The following is a 10,948-nucleotide window of genomic DNA, read 5'->3' on the forward strand; positions in this document are numbered from 1 at the left end:
TTTTGCATACCCCGGCCTCACATCATTGCCAGGATGGCTTATGCTTGCTCCAGGTCAGGCCTTCAGGGGCTGACAGTAGGCAAGTCACATAATATTTCTCTTTGTCCCAGAGAGAGCAATCCTAGTCCTGCCTTTAATGCATGGCTAATGAAATAATCAAATACAAAAGAACCTTGCAAAATATAAAGCACTACAAAAATAAGGCATTATCATTACTGACATCATGACTACTACTACTGCTGCTACAATTACAACTACTAATGACCACTATAATTTATCAGTCTCTATGTGTCAGTTATACTTTAAGATAATCACAAATCATCCCTATAGCCAATTTAGATAAATGATGAAGAAATTGAGGCTGAAAGAAACAAGGCTACTACCAGCCCCGTTATTGACTTTACATGAATTTGAAAAAAGATGTCTCCTCTTCTGGGCAGATGTAGCCCCTCTGGGACACACGGCTTGGGAGGTGGAATGCAGGCTGGCTTTTAGCCCCCAATAGCCCTTGAATAAGCAGGCTTGTGCAGGACACACCCTCATCATCAGTTTTCTGCAATCTCACAGAGAAGGTGAGTGGGCTGGTTCAGTAAGAAGCTAAGTTGGGGGCCAGGCATGGTGGCTGATGCCTGTAATCTCAGCACTTTGGGAGGATGAGGTGGGTGGATTATCTGAGGTCAGGAGTTCGAGATAAGCCTGGCCAACATGGTGAAACCCTGTCTCTACTAAAACTACAAAAATTAGCTGGGGGTGGTGGCGGGTGCATGTAATCCCAGCTACTTGGGAGGCTGAGGCAGGAGAATCACTTGAACCTGGGAGGTGGAGGTTGTAATGAGCCCAGAACCCGCCACTACACTCCAGCCTGGGTGACAAGAGTGAAACTCCGTCTCAAAAAAAAAAAAAAGAAGCTAAGTCAAGACATAAATGCAGGCGTGTTCCATTACACAAAGCATGGGTACCCCAGGTGGGCAGTCGCTGCCTGGAGCCAGCATCTTCTAAGTAGACCACAAACACTGACTGGCCCTCTAGACACTCAGCCCTGTGCTGCTACTGTGGGATGCACAAGCAGGGAGCGCATTGCCTCTGAGAAGGAGCAGAGGTACTCCTGCTCAGAATACACCAGCCCCAGAACTGAGACAGTGCCCAGAGAGGAACAAAACCGAACAAACCCAGTCCTGTTATGCGAATGAACATTCTTGTAGCAGGGCTTGATAAGCCTGTTGCTAAGCCTACCTTGCTTCCTGTCACTGAGCACCTGGCTCTTGGCTCAGGAAAGATAATCACTCTGGGAACCAGCTCTCCTCAGGAGACCTGGCAGAATGCTCGCAGTCCAGGGCAAAACCTGCCTTTCAACAGAGCTTCACCTCCTCCCATGTCAGACAAGGGGAAACTCAACCCATAAGGGAAAGGGTTTGCACACACACAGCTCTGCTGAGAGCCTGCAGTAGTAAGTGACCGCCCCGAGAAAGGAAGGAGCCCCAGCTCTCCCAGCTCAGAGTGCTTCCTGAACAAAGACCCTAAGTGTCCTGCCATGACAACTCGAGACACGGGACACTCAGGTTCCAGGAGCACCTGCAGCTATCATCTGTCAGTCCCGACACCAGCACTGTCTGTGCTGAGGTTCAAGCAAAGAGATCAGACAAGCACTGGGGTGGGAGTGGGGGCTGCAGAGGGCAGGTGAGGGGGAAAAGGCTTTGGAGAGACCAATATGAATAGCAGGCATTTTTGTCTGACCCCAAAGAAGAGGGCAAGGAAGAGCTGTGATCTGAGCCAAGATGAAAGAGTGATTGGCCTCCTCTACTAATCAAAGAGTTTAATGAGGCTTATTAAAAGCCCATTTCTAGGTGTTGTTGAAAAATTACACCCGTGTGTTTTTTTTGTTTTGTTTTTTGTTTTCGTTTTTGTTTTTTAATAAGAACTGCCTTCTAGGGATTAAACACACACATACTCCCCAAAAATCCCATACCCCACACATTCAGTCACATTCCCACAAAACCTGTGTATCATGTACATTACAGCATTCTGGGTGCATCTACATCAACCATGGTCACAATTCACAACATCCACACGTATTGTAAGACATAAAAGCCAGATCACTGAGGTCATTCATGCACCTTTTGAAATTACAGATGTTGAGGGAACTCTAGAGCTTCATCCTCAAGGAGTTGTCATCCACATAAACAAACAGCATAGCCTCTAATCCACAGCATTCTCTGTGTCTTGCCTGAGGCAAGACAACTCAGCAAAAGCAGAAGCTACCAGGCTTGATTTAGAGTCCAGAATCATTAAGCTTTGGTAAAAAAAGCAGCAGTTTTACAGCAAGGTCACTGCACAAGAAGGGGCTGGGGGCTGTGTCACTCCTTCCACCCATGGTGGATTCTCTCTGATATGCTAAATCCCAGCCACTTGGTAGAGCCAGTCCCGGGCCTGGAGCAGGTTTCCCTTGGTTCTCAGCTTACTGCGAGCTCACAGCTGCCTTCACTCTCAGGCAGAGAAAACATTGCTTTCTGGAACAATCAGCTAGATGCAGAAAAGAATCCCTTGCAGAAAATTGTTCCACCACCAGAGTAGTGCTGATCTCCCCAACAGGATACTCACTGCCAAGGGGTAGAATGCAACAATGACAATTCAGATGCTACAATTACCAGGTGGAACAGTCTGCTGTTATTAGAAACAAATGTTTTGGAATTAGTAAATCTGGGTTTCAAGCCTAGCTCTGATTCCTTACTCAAGGTATGCCTTTGGCCCACTCTTTCAGCCATCGTTTTCTCCTTTGCAAAATGGCAGTAACGACTTCCTTCTACCTTATAGAGTTGTGGGAAAGATCACAAAGTACCCTTCAGACTATATACCCCAAAGCAGATGCTAGAAATTCTCATAATGAGACAATAATGGGAAAATGGAGGAACTCATTGATTGGGTTGTGAACTCCTCAAGGGCCTATGTTGTATTTATCTTGTTCTCAGTGCCCAGTGCTGAGGCTGGGACTAAATACCCCGGGGAAAAACAGTGTGAAAGCAAGCAAGCAGAATGAGTGAATCCATGAGTTAAGTGGCTTGCCTAAGGTCACAGAGCAGGTCATTGCAGGACTTGAGCCCAGAAGTCCTGACCACACTAGTCCAGAGCTCTCTACTCTAGATGTATCAAACAGTTGGGTCTATTGAAGGGAGAGTGTCACAACAACTGCAGCATGGACCAGTTTTCAATAAGCCCCACTATTCCCAGAGAAACACCCAATGTTGGCCAGGTATGGCCTAAAAGGACTTCACAGACTCACTTGTTAAACATGTCAACTCCACACTGGGAACAAACAGAAGCCACAAGTGCAAGTAATACTCAATTGCCTCAAACTGGCTCATCTTATTTAATGACTTGTGCAATACTGACTTGAATTGCACAAAACAGAAAAGTCACAAGCCTGGGACAATCGATCTGGCAGGGGTTAGGTCTTGCAGACTGGAAGCATATCGTGTTTTGGGTTCACTTTCAGCATCATTACTTACCTACTGACCAAGTGTCCGAGAGATCACTAGCCCTCTCTGATTCTCAGTTTGTCCATCTGCAAAACAAGAAGACAAACACAATTAATTCCTTGAGATTGCTGGACTAAAATGCATCACAAGTTTTATGCCTAGAATTGGTTACCAACTACCTATGATTCCAGGTAGCTGGGAAAACTGAGTGGTCAGGCACTGCAAAATAACTAAAACATGAGGTGCAATAATAAATTAAGCACGATAATGAAGAGTTATGTGTCAAGCAGGACGCTCGCTGATGGTGCCCAACTCTCGGCGCAGAAAATTCAGCCTTCCAGTCATTTGGGCACTTTTTACTTTTCATAGATGTCAAAATATAAAAGACCATTAAAAATACCAGGAGAAATAAAGCAAAGAAAAGGGCCACAATTTCGACACATTCACTTCCAACAATTTGGGCTTTTTTTTTTTTTTGCTTTTTTTTTCCTTCTATACATAGAGTTTACCATTTTTCAGAGCAGAGGTTATCAAGATATACTATATTAAAAAGCACCATGCCAATCATGATTTTCCTCTCTTGCCACCTGTGTTAGGCCATGACCATTGACCATTGCCCTTATTAACTCATTTTCCTTCCCATCCTTTTCATCATTTTCCCCAAGGCCTTTCCAGGTGTGTGGTCAGGTCTCTGACAGGCACTGTCCATACCTGAGCCCAGAACAGTGAGAAGCAAGCAATCTGTTGGAGTCCTCGGACTGGCCTTTCCCTAGTCTAGGTTCAGTTGCCTCATCTGAAAAATAGGGAACCTGGACCGGCTGGTCACAGATACCCTTTTTAACTTGAAAAAGCAAGACTAAGGAAAAGAGAAGGAAACTTATATATTTGAGTCCCTACTATGTGACAGCTATTGAGCTAATAATACCTACAGATATGATTTCATGATCCTTATAACCACCCTGGGAGATTTTATAGGCAAAAAAACTGCAGCTCGGCAAGGCTCAGCAAGCCGTCTAAGGCCTAGTGCCATAATTTTGGTACCCCATTCATATTTTTGCCATATCCATGTGTCACCTCTACTATCATTTACTAATTTTCCCAAATCAATTCATATTTTTTCTTAACTATATTTTAAATAATTTTCAAAAAATATTTCTGCAGCTCTATTTCTGCCCTTTCTCTCCTATGAACAGCAACCTCGCAACTAAGACAGGTTCTGTAATTACAAAATGGTTGCTAACAATATGAAGGAATTTGTTATTGAAACCATTCGAACAATAGGAAGTCATAGGTGTGAGGTGCTGTGTGTATATATATATATATACACACACATATATATACACACACACATACACACACACACACATACACACACACAATTTATTAAAATAAATTTTGGAGTTGAAAACGCTCATCCATGTACTATGCCAACTCCCAGTGGTGCCCCTACTACACTCTGGGGAGCTGGTCTGAAGTCCTTCAATGCACTGTGACTTCAGAACTGGTCTTTCATCTTTCAAAGCTGAAATCGTAAAAACGCCTAATACTTAGTCTATGTCAAGAAAGTCACCAGGGTCACACAGCTAGTAAATGAAGGAGCCAGGACCAGGCCTCTGCTTGCCTGCTTCTAACCCAACCCAGTGCCCCAGGAGCACACTCAGCTTCCATCCCCCTCCTCAGACCCCAGATATGCAATTCTGTGCCATATGGCCACCAATTAAGTTGTTTTCAAATCCAGGCAGGGTCATCCTGTTTTGTTATGTTGTCTTCAGCTTTTCCATAAAGTGACTAGATTATATCGATACTTATTTACATTCCCAAAAGGGTGCTTTAGTATAAAGCTGCATCATTTCTAAAACCATGTTTTGAAAATATGAACTGAAAGTGATTCTTTCTTCAATGATCCAAAATAGTAACTAAGGAAATAGAAAAGGCTGGTAACCGAATACCCAGGAATGCCATTGCCACTTCAAATGAGTATAAAATCCCAAGCCGGTGAGGGGAAGTGGGAGAAAGTGACAAAGTGACTGTACTGGACACTGATCGAAGCTGTTATCTAGTGTCTTTTTAAAGCTCTAAGCTTCCATTTCCTGTCATCTGGTTTTAAATTAATTGGCATGAATTTTTTATGACCAGAGAGCAAACAGGTTGAACGTCCCATAGAACTGGATTGGGCTTGCTTTCTGCTGAGCTGCCCATTTCTGCACTGAATGTGAGCTACAAACTGTGCAGAAACAGGAACACAAACAGATCCCCCTATTCATTCTCTGTCCAACGACATCTCTTCCAGGAAGCCTTCTCCCACCAACCAGAGTCAGAATTACTCCCCCCTCCTCTGGCTTCCCTCACAGCAACGCTTATTACAGACTCTGTTACACTGCAGTCATGCACTGTTTTCTTTTTTTTAAAAAGTATTTTCTTTCTGACTATTTACTAAATACAATAAAAACTCAACACCGTCAATATGATTTTAGATATAATTCCTTTTAAGCCTCTTTGTATGAATACTTACACACACAGACATCCACACAATGTACATTCAGATGCTTTACAAACTGAGATCATACCATACAAGCTAATTTTAATCTATCTTTAATTTAGTAAAATAGCATGCTTTTCAATGGTTGCATAGATTTATAATTAATATCTTACTGATGGACATAGTGTTGTTTCTAATTTTTCACTAGTGTAAATACTCTAATATCTTTGTACATATTTCTTGTAGGGTTGTTTGATTATATGCTTCTACTGTATTGCTTAACATTTAAAAAAATTACAGCTGCTCCTCACCTGAATGTATCACTTGTCATTTTTACCAGCAGTATATGAACATGCCAATTCCTCTCGCTCTCATAAATATTAGGCATTAGCATACTTTAAAACATCTCTATTGATGCGATAGGTAAATGGTACCTAATTATTTTAATCTGCCTCTCTTGAATATCAGTTAAACATCTTTCTCTCGGTTTCTTGATCATCACACTTCTTCTTTGGGAATTGCATGTTCACTGTGCTTTACTCATTGTGGGTGTTAGTCTCTCTTTGGTTGCTACATGAGAGTTTGCTATTTGTCTTTTACCCTGATGATTTTGTAGTTTGCTTCCAGTATGTCTAATCACAGTAAAGGGTACCAACATCTACTAGTTGTTCCCACCAGAATTCTGGGTACCTATTTTGACATCCCCCACCAAGTCACTACTCACAGCCTATCAGTCACCAAATCCTATCAGTTCTACCTCCTAAATACACCTTAATTTGGCTCCTTTCCCTCCCTCTCCAGCACCACACCCTCATTCATGACACCATCATCTCTCTGGGGGGCTTCCGCAGTGGCCTCCCACTAGTCTCCCACATCTTCTACTCCAATTCTCTCACCGCCTCAAGCCAGAAGGATTTTTTTTAATGCAAATTGGGTTATATTTTCTGCCTAACACTTTCTGACAGTTTCCTATTCTACTGAAGATAAAATCCAAAGTTCTTCATGTGTTCCTGTGCCTCATAAGGCTGCTTCCAGAACCTGGCTTCTGTACTGCTCAGGTATTGCAGATACATCCATCTGCCCCACAGTCTCTGTAACTGAGCCAACTGGCCTCCTTTCAGGCTTGCAAATGGATCAAGACCCTGGGTGCTGCTCCCTCGGGCTGAAAGGTTGTTTGCTCTCCTCTCTGCCTGGCTGACCCAAATGAACCCTTCAGGCTTCTCAACTCCAATGCTGTCTCCTCTGAGAAGCCCTGAACCCCCAAGTTAAATAAGCCCCTCTGACTATTTGCTAGGATTTCCTTTGCAGCACATCTCACAATTGTATTTAAGCACTGTTTGGCATGGTTGGTTTAATGAGAACCAGGCTGTACGCTCTATGAATGACATGGTTTGAATCTGTGTCCCCACCCAAATCTCATGTCAAATTGTAATCCCCAATGCCACAGGCAGGGCCTAGTGAAAGGTGATTGGATCATGGGGTGGATTCTCATGAATGGTTTAGCACTATCCTCTTAGTACTGTCCTCTTGATGATGAATTCTCTTGGCATCGCCCCCCGTGCTCCCTCTTCCTCCTGCTCCAGCCATGTGAAGTATCGGCTTCCCCTTCGCCTTCCGTCATGATGGTAAGTTTCCTGAGGTCTCCCCAGAAGCCCAGCAGATGTGAGAACAGACTAATACAATCAGGACAGAGTCTTGATATCTCTTGTCTACCACTGTCTATGCAGAATTTAGCATGGTACTTAGCACATACTAGGCACTCATTGAATACTTGCTGCATTACTTTCTTTAAAAATATATTTTAAATATATTTAAATAACCTATCTATTTCAAGGATCAAGCAATCACCTCTAGGTTTTCACAGAAATTAACACAGGTCTTCATACAGAAAGCAGCTCCAGTGACAAACCAGTCCTGCCTTCAAATGTGCAAGGTCTAATTTAATGGTCTATTCATGAAGGACTGTTCCATTTCTCTCCATGTACAAAACTCAAAGCCCTGGCTTGGGCAGCCACAAGAACACTATGGTGAAAGTATCTGAAAAAGTCCATGTCTCATGCTTTTCTGCAGCTCCTTCCTCTCTCCACCCTATGTTTTGCCTCTATTCAATGAATGCCTTATCTTAAATGGACTTAATTTCAAATTATATATTATATCTAATATAGTATACCAAATTACATCTAATTCACTGCCTTCTCTCCCAACATTTTAAAACCAATTTACATTACTAGCATGATTGACTTGATGGTTCTCTATAGACCAATACCTATATTTATGAATATTTTCTTAAGTTACTTTCTTGAATTAATTGTTGGTCAGAGAGGCTCAGTACTTCCCTAGCAACATCTCTTCCCTGCTCCCTGAGTCTACCTTGTACTCAATTCAGCATTTAGTTCACTGAACTAACTGAAATTGTACTTCCCCACTTTCCTATAGGGTCTCCAGGATGTAAGTCAGAGATCGGGCTGTGGTGCGGAGCCACCATTTCTTCTCAAGCTCACCACAAAGTACCTTGGGCATAATGATCAGTTGCATGTAAGGTGTTGATGCCCTCACTTTTGTCATCTTAGGCCACTAACATACTAGTGCAAGGAGTAGAAGGAGGCCAGCAGGTCAGAGATTTGCTGGGGCCTATTATGTAGGGCTTAGGAACTCACTCATGCCAAGGAGGCACAGGATAAGAATAAAAGCTCATTTCCTGCCCAGGAAGAAATTGGGTTTTAGTTGGGAAGACCAATATGCAGTAAATAGTCTTGGCCTTGCCTGTGTCTGAAGGCTCCTCCCTTCAAGATTCTGCTTCAAGAATCTGCTTCAAGATTCCTTTTATTTAAGCATCCCTCTATACAGAGTGTCCTTCTTCAGCTAAAGATCCCAGGAAGTGGAACTGGAATAATTGGTGAGGTCCACTAGGTCTTTGTTAAATGCTGCATTGGCTCTGGAATCAGAGTTTGGATTTGACCCCTGGTTCTATTTCCTCCTCTCTGGGTGACCTTGGGTGGCATATTTAACCTCCCTAAGCCTCTGTGTTTTCATTTGAAATGTGGGGATAGTAAAAGTACCTACCCCTGGGTTGCTGCAGTACTTATGTGTCTATGACCTAGCAAAGGCTCAATGAATGTTGGTGAATATTATTCTAATTGCTAGACTGTGATAATCTTAGTTAACAATAAGGTATTTACTGTGTACCAGACATTGTCCTAAGCACTTTACAATATTTAACTCATTTAACCCTTATAAATAATTCTGTGAGTGAAGTACTATTATTTGCCTCATTTTATAGATAGAAACTGGGGTAGTGAGAGGCTAACAAAATTGCCTGAAGTCACAAAATAAATGTTGGAGCCAGGATTTTGAACCCAGGCAGTCTGGCTCCAGAAGTCATGCTCTAAACCGTTAGACTATTAATCATCATAATAATTATATAATGACTTACTATAATTTTTAGTTACTAATAATCACTATTCATTGTTATTAATGATGGGTGGCTGGCCCACTCATATAGGTCCCCAGGCAGCTGGGGTGATTGGGATGGGGTTTGGGCTGGTAGGGTGTTTGGAAGCTATCCAAGCTCACTGAAGTTCAAAAGAGTCTTCCAGTTCCAGGCAGGAACCAAGGATATGAACAGAAAACCAGGGCAGAAGGCCAGTTCTGTGTGTTGGGCTAATACGGTAGGAGTGGGAATGGAAAATGAGGTGGCCTGGTAAGCCCTGGGTACTTTGGGAAAAGGGTTAGAAGAAGGACATCTGAACTTCCAGGCTTCACCTACCAGGAGGGCTGAGGCTTCCACTTGGTGTCTCACTGTATCAAGGTGGACTCTAGGGCTAAGTGGGTCACAACCTGCAAGGGAAAGGTCCCAGTAACTTAGCAAAGAAGGGCTAGAGAAGGTGCAAGCTAATGTCTTCTTTCTGGAAGTCTCTGCTGTCCCTGCTCACAAAGTCCCAGGAATCCTGAGGCTCAGAGATGCTTCTTGAGCTGGAAGTATCTACTCTTGAGATGCGAAAGGCAATTTCAGGAAATTCTGTTGATTTAAGCTGAGTTGCTTGCACTGCCACTGGATGTCTGAGTAAAGATGAGTTCTCCTCCAGGGACCATGGTCTGTCAATTCCAGTGTTATCATTCATTGTCAGGACTTGGATATTCCCCCCTGGACATCCACTGCTGATCAGATCCTTGAAACATGCTCACTTTGGTTTTCTTCAGAGTCAAAGATTTTGTCTTTTCTCCCTCCCTCTTGTTTAGGTACCATTTTTGAGACCGGTCTTGGTGGTGTGAAGCAATTTAGGATGAGAACATTGTACTGCAGCCACAGGACCTCAGCCTCAACAACCTACCAACCTACTAACCTACCATGGCTTAGTGGGGCCAAGAGTGAAATCTTAATGTATTAACTGGCCTCCAAAGACCAGCTGCATCCTCCTCTGGGTGCTCTCATCACAGCTGCCTCCCCTGCAGGTGCTCCCCAGCTGGGGACACTCTGTATCAACTTCCTCTCAGAGTGAGATCATTTTCTGTGTTGTGCAATAGAAATAACAGATTTTGTTATTTACCTAAAAACATGGAAAGTCTAAGAACAATCTAAGAGGTTGCCTCATACTGTCATTTCTTTTCAACCAGGCCCACAGAACCACGTGAGAGAGATTTTTAATAGAACAACCAAAACAAGGAAGTCAGCTCTTCTTGAAAGATCAACGTATCCACTCAGCAACTTTCTACTCACCCTCTTGCATTTAATAAGCAATGCTGGTTGCTTACTCTAAACATCAGACTCAGATTGCAATTGGTGGCTGGGAAGAGTGAAAACAGCATGGGCCTGATCCATGTTCAAGTCCCAGTTCTGACTCATGTAAGTTTTGTGACATTGAGAGAGTTACTTAACTCCTCTGAGCATCAGCTTCTTTATCCGCAAAGTGAAGATCTTTATCCCATCCTTTCAGAGCTGGTGAGAGAATTGGCATTTCTCAAACATTGAGTTGAGGCCTTCAAGTCAGTCCTTAAG

General features: G+C 43.1%; 1 protein-coding gene across 1 annotated transcript in view; it reads right to left on the reverse strand.

Moving 5' to 3' along the window:
- Positions 1 to 3,564, reverse strand: part of TENM4 (teneurin transmembrane protein 4) — a 655,906-nt gene extending 652,342 nt beyond the window's left edge. The window contains exon 1 of the mRNA XM_033204860.1: positions 3,504 to 3,564. The gene's annotated coding sequence lies outside the window, so the exon portion shown is untranslated. The remainder of the gene's footprint in view (positions 1 to 3,503) is intronic.
- Between the last annotated feature and the right edge of the window lie 7,384 nt (positions 3,565 to 10,948).

Source organism: Trachypithecus francoisi, unplaced genomic scaffold (genome assembly GCF_009764315.1).
Source record: "Trachypithecus francoisi isolate TF-2019V2 unplaced genomic scaffold, Tfra_2.0 Lachesis_group8, whole genome shotgun sequence".
Classification (NCBI taxonomy): domain Eukaryota; kingdom Metazoa; phylum Chordata; class Mammalia; order Primates; family Cercopithecidae; genus Trachypithecus; species Trachypithecus francoisi.